The sequence below is a fragment of the Siphateles boraxobius genome, unplaced genomic scaffold (assembly GCF_051911475.1).
Source record: "Siphateles boraxobius isolate OS27281-9 unplaced genomic scaffold, OSU_SipBor_1 48, whole genome shotgun sequence".
Lineage (NCBI taxonomy): Eukaryota > Metazoa > Chordata > Actinopteri > Cypriniformes > Leuciscidae > Siphateles > Siphateles boraxobius.
Window position 1 is genome coordinate 7,984,066 of NW_027509119.1, and position 8,167 is coordinate 7,992,232.

At 34.7% G+C, this 8,167-nt stretch overlaps 1 long non-coding RNA gene across 1 annotated transcript; it reads right to left on the reverse strand.

The window, feature by feature from the left end:
- Positions 1–352: 352 nt before the first annotated feature.
- LOC143710860 (uncharacterized) lies at positions 353–1,114 on the reverse strand. The gene is made up of 2 exons (XR_013194662.1): positions 885–1,114; positions 353–663 (listed from the first exon to the last, which is right to left on the reverse strand). It is a non-coding gene; the product is annotated as an uncharacterized LOC143710860 (long non-coding RNA).
- Between the last annotated feature and the right edge of the window lie 7,053 nt (positions 1,115–8,167).

Here is an 8,167-nt window from a genome sequence, read left to right on the forward strand (position 1 = left end):
ATAACGGTTCATTATGCAAGGTCTTTACACTCTAAAAACTTTAACCATGGTTTACTCAATTTTTTTGGCGAAAAATTTTTACACTTAAAAATATTGATTTAATTTGAAAGCAGTGAAATAAATTACATACACTGTATAAACTGAGTAAATGTAAGTTAAAAAATTAAGTAGATCTGAGTAACTGCATTTGGTACATTAACAAATAAAATTGAGTAGAATGAATTGGGGAACAACATTTAAAAAAACAATATGTATGAGTAATATCAACTGTTTTTATTTATTAGTAATAGGCCTATTAACTTTTTCATTTCCTTTAAACCTTTGTAAAAAATATATTCCATACAACCACCGGTACATGACATTGGCCTTTATTGTCGAAGAGTACAGCAATAACGTTACAGTGGATTTTATACGGTTTTAGCATAAATAATATTGCCTGCATATAAACTTATGTAACAAACATTTTAGAAATAAAAATTAAACATTTAAACATTCAAGTAATTCAAGTTTAATCAACCGGTCTGTTATCCAGTTTCCACCGGATCAGCGCTGGTTCTCGTGCCGGAGATGGACTCGCGCTCTGCGGGTGAACCTCGAACTTCAGACCGCCGTCCTGCGTTTCACTCAGAGCAAAAAGATGCTGCGACGCGAGTACAAAACCTGCTAATAAACAAACAGTGCACAGTTCTGAGAACATTTTATCATCCAAATTAGTTATATTCATTATCTTTAGGAATATAGTCTTGTTATAGGCTTTACAATAACGCAAAAAGAAAGTCGCGACACTCGTTTAAATTAGGTGAGTCACATATGTTCTTTTGCTTTAAATAAAATGATTTAAAGCACAGTAGTGATTTTATAGATAAAATAAAACATACACAAACCTGAATTTCACAGAGGAAATACATATAATCTGCGACTCCGAGAAGAGAAAACTGTTCTGGAGACCGGAGGAGAGAATTCAAACAGCGCGCGTTCACTCAACCGTTGAGTCGTCGTCATCTCCGTCGTCACATCAGAGGGTGGGGGAGGGGCGCATTGTTTTAATTGAGTAAACTTACTCAATTTCTTATGTATGTGTCAAATATGAATAATATTGATTTGAATAAAGTAATATTTGTGGTTCTTGAAGCAGATCAGTTTAATTATGCATTCTCAAAATATTTTGACGGAAATTTCACAAATAGATTAAGTATATTTTAAATTAATAATTGGTTAGTCAAAAACTAAATTCTTTTAGCGAAAAAAACTTAAATATAACTGAAAATTTTAGACAAAATTAACTGTTGGATTTTTAGTCAATTATTTTTGTATGTTCAACTCAAACTATCACGTAAATGATGTTCAGAGATTTTATTAAGTTAATAAAGTTAACTATAACTGTGATATTTACTAAGCCACTGAATTATTTTTTAGAGTGTATACACCACTGGAAACATAGTAGATCTTATATTGCATTTCTGTCAATAGATCCTCAGAAATATTACACATTGCACCTTTAAGACAAACAAACTGTAGCTCAGTATACTGCGTGAAAAAAGTAAAAGACAACAGTAAGAGTGTCAGGATGCTATAAGATGCTCTGTACAAGAGCCAGGAAAGAGGCTTAAACTGCAGGATTCTTCCGAGTAAAAGCCCCTCTTCAGAGGACCAGAGGAGATAACCATGAGTTACTGTTGTGGAAAAACAAGGCAGTCAGGGGAAACATGTGTAAATCAAAATAACTCTGTAAAAACAAAATGGTCAGGGTGTCAACCCCAAAACACACACACACACACACACACACACACACACACACACACACACACACACACACACACAAACAAACATACTGTAGCTTTCTTACTCCTTTCAGACTAAAATCTTTATGAAATATGCAAAATATACACAAAGTATGCCCCTGTTTTATTTCTTGTGCAGACAGAAGATTATTTTTTATAGATATTTGAATAGTTTTTTTAAAGTCCATTTTATAGGCATTGGTTCTGAAATTAAGTAACATCCAAGTAATTATAACAGTAAATAAAAGTAAAAGTAAATAAATGACTAATTAATACACAATAATTTGAGATTTTGGTTATCAATAATTTTTATTTATAGACTAATAGTTTGACTTAAATTGTTTACTAGAATGGAAGTACTGATTTAGAATATTTTTGTTTTAATTTTATTATTTTATTTAATTTTATTTAATTTTATTTAATTTTATTTAATTGTATTTATGAACAATAAATAGTTTCTCCTTACTAAACATTCCAGTTCTCTGTGTTTAAATTAATATTTTAGAGAGACAATGTTAAATTCAGCATGAGAGGCGTCATTTATTTTCACATGAGAGATTTATCACCATATTTAAAATCAGTAAATAAACGAATACAAAATCATTATAAATGCTGGTTGTTTATCGTATTCTTAACTAACTTTTTTCTTCTTCTTTCTTTCTTTAGTCAAACTAAAATTATAACTGTAAGTAGTAAAACATAAGTTCAAACCTGCAACATTTTGGTGACCAGCTTGGGTTCATTTTCATCAAAATGAATGTCAACACATAAAAAGTGCTGCTAGAATAGAATAGAATAGAATAGAATAGAATAGAATAGAAGCTTTTTTGGTCATGTGATATGATTCTCATAGTCTGACTCATGATGTAGATGGCAGCATCCAATATTTACATTTTGGGTGACAAACACCAAAGAAACCTCAGGGAAAAGTGACATCTATTGGAATGGAGGCTGTGTCTGAACGAGATAGACAGACGTGAGGGATGTGGGACTTCTGGGGATTTTTTTCTCTTTAAGTTGCTTCTTTACAGCTGAAATTGCCAGTTCCAAGAGCGGGGATTTTGTCTGGAACTGGAGCTGCTGCCCCCTCCTCTTCCAGCATACGTCAGCGGCTGGCCTAAATGACTCGCTCCCCATGTCAGACTGGTGTTTTTCCTCCTGGGACATAAAAAAAGTTGGGGCACTTGAACTCTTTAAAGAGCCAGACCCTGCGACGACCAACATGTGTGCGCACTGCACAGACGTCACAACAAACCAACCATATAGTTAATTTATAGTTCAGTGGAACTACAAACAGCTCTAGTTTTACCTCTTATAGTCATCTGTTTCTTGTAGTCTTTCTAACTATATGCTGTTGAACAAATAAAACCATTCACATCCTACATGGTTAGAATAAGTCAATTACAGAATAAGGGAATATAAAACCCTTTGACTGAATTTGATTAAAAACATTCCATGTATGGAGTTGGGTTACTGACAATGGGAGACAACTTGTTATAATCTTTGTAAAAGTGGTGATGTTTTAGTCTCAGTAGAGGGAAAGCAAAGTGGAAACAAGCGAGTATCATGTCCTGGGCTTGTCTTTGTTTCTGAATGCCAGCACAGAAGGCCTGGAGAGACTGAGCCTCTTGTGGGGTGAGTAAACTCGCCTCACTACCAGTCTTGTTCTTTTAGTCTGGGAGAGAAACCTTTCCCAGAACCTTTCCGATCAGACTCAGGGGAGTTTGTGTTGGCAAGATCGGCCACCCTTCAAAGACTACGTCACAACTGCACAATCAGTGATATGAGGACGTTTTCCCTATGATTCCGGTTTAATGACGATCATAATCGTTCTTGGAATACAGTCCCTCTGATGATAAGAGGGTATTTCCAATGAGTCACATTTTGACTTGTACAGAAGTGTTGTTGTAACATCATATATTAAGGGTGAGAAATATTAGTAGACATATTGTGGTTTCTGTGTCTGGGTTATGTATTAATCAATTGTCTTACTTTTTTTTAATTAAGAAAATGGGTTTTTAATGTACTGTGCTGTGATAATGAGATGCTTAATCAATGTTTGAGATGTTTGACCAACCAACCAATCAATCAATCAATCAATCAATCAATCAATCAACGAAACAATCGATCAGTGAATGAATGAATGAATAAATTATTATTAAACAATGAAAATAAAATAAAAAATGATATGTCCCTTCTAATATTTTATCAAAAACTAGTATTTAGAAAGTTCAAACTGTGTTGTGGAAAAATGCTTCCAAGCTCACAGTTCATATATACAAATATATATATATGTGTTTGTGCAAAGATTTTTATGAAGACAACAATTGATGGTATAATGTATTGGACTTTTTAAAATCAATTTAGTAGTGTGTGTTTTTAGATGCTAATAATGTAATTTTAGAAAATGCATATTTTATGAGATTTGCAGTACTGCAGCAAATCAGACATTTTGCTCAAACCACACTTTTACAGTAAACATTTTAGCAGTAAACATAACACAAAACACAAAGTTAAAACGAGTCCTGTTGGCACTGAGAACCATCTCCATCAAACAGTTCAGTGTTAGCTCATTTAAAGTCTTTCTGCAGAGTCAGTCTGGGTTATGCAATATCCATTAAATGAAATTTGTAAGGATGTGATGCTCTCTGAAAGGACATTTATATGGTTTTCAGTGTTTTAATGGACGAACTTTATTTTGTACACTGACAGCAACCTTCCTTCAAACACTGCAGTGGGCCATGCTCTGGAGGGAAGAGGTGGTATCAGAGCCCATTCTGCAGACGCCAACATAATCTTCTGAGAATCTCATGAGCATATGGTGGCAATAAAAGACTCGACATCCATCAAACAGCACCTCACAATAAGCCACCACACCATCAATGGTCCAAAACATCGTTGAGATTCAGCTTGTTGTTTTAAAAATCTCAGCAGGACTGTGGGACTCTGTGCATTAGCAATGTGGTAAAATGCTATACAGGAATAGAAATCTTAAACTGAAACATATGTGTTGTCTTCCCACCATGACAGTGTGTCATTTTGGAGGGAAAATTAGCACATTATACTGTAAACCAAAAAACAGCATTGTGGTAAATTGGTCCTGAACCATGATTTGACTCGTATTCCATATACATCCGTCTTTGCGTCATAAACAGTTTCTCCTAACTGAACAATTTACAAGCATTACATGCATAATTTATTTACACATGAGGAATTTGATATAACCATATTTATCTTAATTATATTTTGATATTATTCATCTGGGAATAGGGAATAGAAACATTTTGTACATTTATTGGTTCTGTGTGTATCAATCTGAATGCAGTCTTTGCATAGTTTGGGGAAATTACATTAAATTAGTTCAAAACATTGAATGTTGTGTTCATTAAAGTGGCATTAAAGCTATTACATGCTTTTTTTTTTTTTTTTGGAGTCTCCTACAATAGGTTTACATGCATCCAATATCAAAAAACACCTTAATTTTCTCATTATATACTTTGCAGCAATACCTCTTTTCTCACAGTGCCTGAAACGGTTCGATAAAGGATTCAGTCTCTCTAAACCCTAAAATTAAACTCTAAAGCCTACTCTCCTGTGATTGGTCAGATGGCCCAGTCTTTTGTAATTGGTCTACCGATTACAACGTGAACCGGAAATGAAATGCACATTACCATATCTGAATTTCAGCTCCAGAGGCTTCCTCGATGCTTAATACACAGTGATACAAAAAGTAAAAATGGAGTCGGTTTTACCATATCAATTTGAACCGGAGTCCTCATCCTTGGAAGTGCATACAAACTAAGTTTAATTTCATAGTACAGAAAACATGAACCAAACTCTTCCAGGCCTCATGCTTAGTGTTCCAGGCCTCAGTACAGTGTAGGTTCATGCAGAAAGTAAGACTGGAAATATTCACAACTTGTTTCAGGCAGTTTTGAATCGGTTCATTCTTTTAGGAGACAATAACTCCATTTATCGTGCACTTTGATCTTTAAAACTTTGCAGATTCCTTTTACACTCACAAACAGCCATATAACACACTGCATGAAAGGAAATATGCGATCAAGCATTAAAGGGGCACTTTAAGAAGTCTGGTCTACTTGCCCACAAAATCCAGAAAGGTTTATATACTGATTATATAATGTATCTGGAACATATGTGTTCATATTTTTGGTTTTAACAGTGTGAACAAATATGTGTATATTAGTGATGGTGTTCCCAGATCTCAGGTGATTTACTGCAGCTCTTCTACACACCAGATACACACCATTTCCTTTGCTTCTGTTATTGGAGGGCACTATGTGTCTCTAAGGCCCCTCACCTTTGACTGCTGTTATAGCATGATCCTTAAACAGATGTCTGTATGACATGCAGAAACACAAGGATGTACCTTAACCTTACTGTACTTTAGAAGTGGCATCTGGATATCATGATGGTTCAAAGACTGTTAATGACCAGCAGGCCTAGGTAGTTTTTCTGTATCTTTTTCTAGGAAAAATCAGTGCAATTCTGTAAAATGTGTTAAGAAGAGCTGAAGTTCCAACTCATTTCCCAGTGGAAATCAGAGACAAAGGCCTGTGTAGGGGTATAGCTGATTTTATTTTCTTTATAGACCTTGAGGAAACTGAATGTAACCGATAATATTGGATTATTTGGACTAGTTTAAATAAATAAAACTTTTTTTCAAATTGAATATGTGCTCAGCTCTAAAATATTTTATCAGCATATTGTACTCTATGTTATATTCCAAGTAGCCTGACATGTATTACAAGTATTTTGCTTTCTGGTTGCTTGACGCAATAAACCTTTGTCCTTTTCTTTTTCTTACCTACGACACATTAGAAGCTTTTTGCATAATCCTATGAATTAACTTGAAAAAGAATCATTCTGAATTTCCAAAAATCACTCCTGAATCAAATTTAAAATTGATTCTTGAATCAAATTGATCACCCAAAAACTACATTTCTGCACTTTCGTGAATGCTTTCATCAAGACTAACACAGTGCAAACACAATATAAATAAGAGATTCATTGTGGAGTGTAGACAGTCACAGCACCTTTGATTACTTCATTACTTCAAGTAGTTTTTTGTAACATTCCGATAACGTGGCATTGAGCAATAACGCCATGGCCTAATTTTGACTAGAAAGAATGATTCAGAAAGAAGGAAAGATTCTCAGTTTCCACAAACACTCCTCCAGTTGTCTGTTCTCCAGCATCACCAGACCTTATTCCCTCCTTTCTCTCATTCTCCAGAGTTCATTTTGATCAAAGAACTCATCGTTTCTGTTGAGTTCTACTTAAATCCTGTGTCCTCCTCCATGAAAGTCCTGGTCTATCCTACTTCTGCCAAATCATCAATCCAGCTTATAATCGGTTTTGAAATTGGAAGACCAAAACAAAAGACCAGACTTCTGGGATAAATTAATATGGCAAACATTGTACTGCAGTTCCCCTCGTCGTTTTAAAAGTATGCATTGGCTTTGCCCATCCTATTTTCCCTTTCCAAGAATCCTCACAAATACTAATGCAAATCCTGCAATAATTCAATCTCTCTTGCATGCAGAACAACAAACCTCCCTGGAGTTTGTGGGTTGTATATTCTCTTCGTGTCAAATGTCTGTATTGAAATTAGTAACCCTGTGATCCTATAGTGACTGAGCTAAAAAGTTAGAAGTTGAAAACGGTTTTGTTCTATGATTCAGTCTGCCGTTTAAGACTGCTGACTGCTGCCTTCGGCTAGATTGTTTCCATAATGCACAGCAGTGGGTTAATAACCAAAGCATGTGAATTAATGTCCCTGAGTCATCCCAAATTACATTTTCCAATGCTGAGGTGTCAAAAACTCAAGTCGCAAACTCAATCAAACAATCATATAAGTAGGGCATTGCAGCTCCAGTAAAACATTTGGAAAAACGTGGGATTGTTAAAGATTTTATTATAGAATTTGATAACCTTACATAATAATCTCATGATCCTATGGATATTTACTGTAAGTTTGCATTCACCATTAAAGATGATGTGCATCACACAAATGTTTGCATTTTTCCATTATTTTCAGAAACAATTCATTTCACATAGCAAAAAATGTCCCATTTCGAATTGCAGACTTATATAAGTAACAAATGTCATGTTTTAGACATTTGTTAAGACATTTCAGAGATCTCTTTTTTTCTTTCCTATTAGTGTCATCATAAAATCATCACCACAGCAGACATGAGGTTTCTAAATACACCCAACCCTGTTCTTGCGCTTGTCAGTTATGTTCCAGAGAGTATCCGACCGTTTAAACAGCAACAACAGATGTTCAATAAACACAGGTCTGAAGTGTCAGCATGTTTTAAGCATTCAGAGATGCTATTGTGGTAAAACTGGCAAATTCCTTC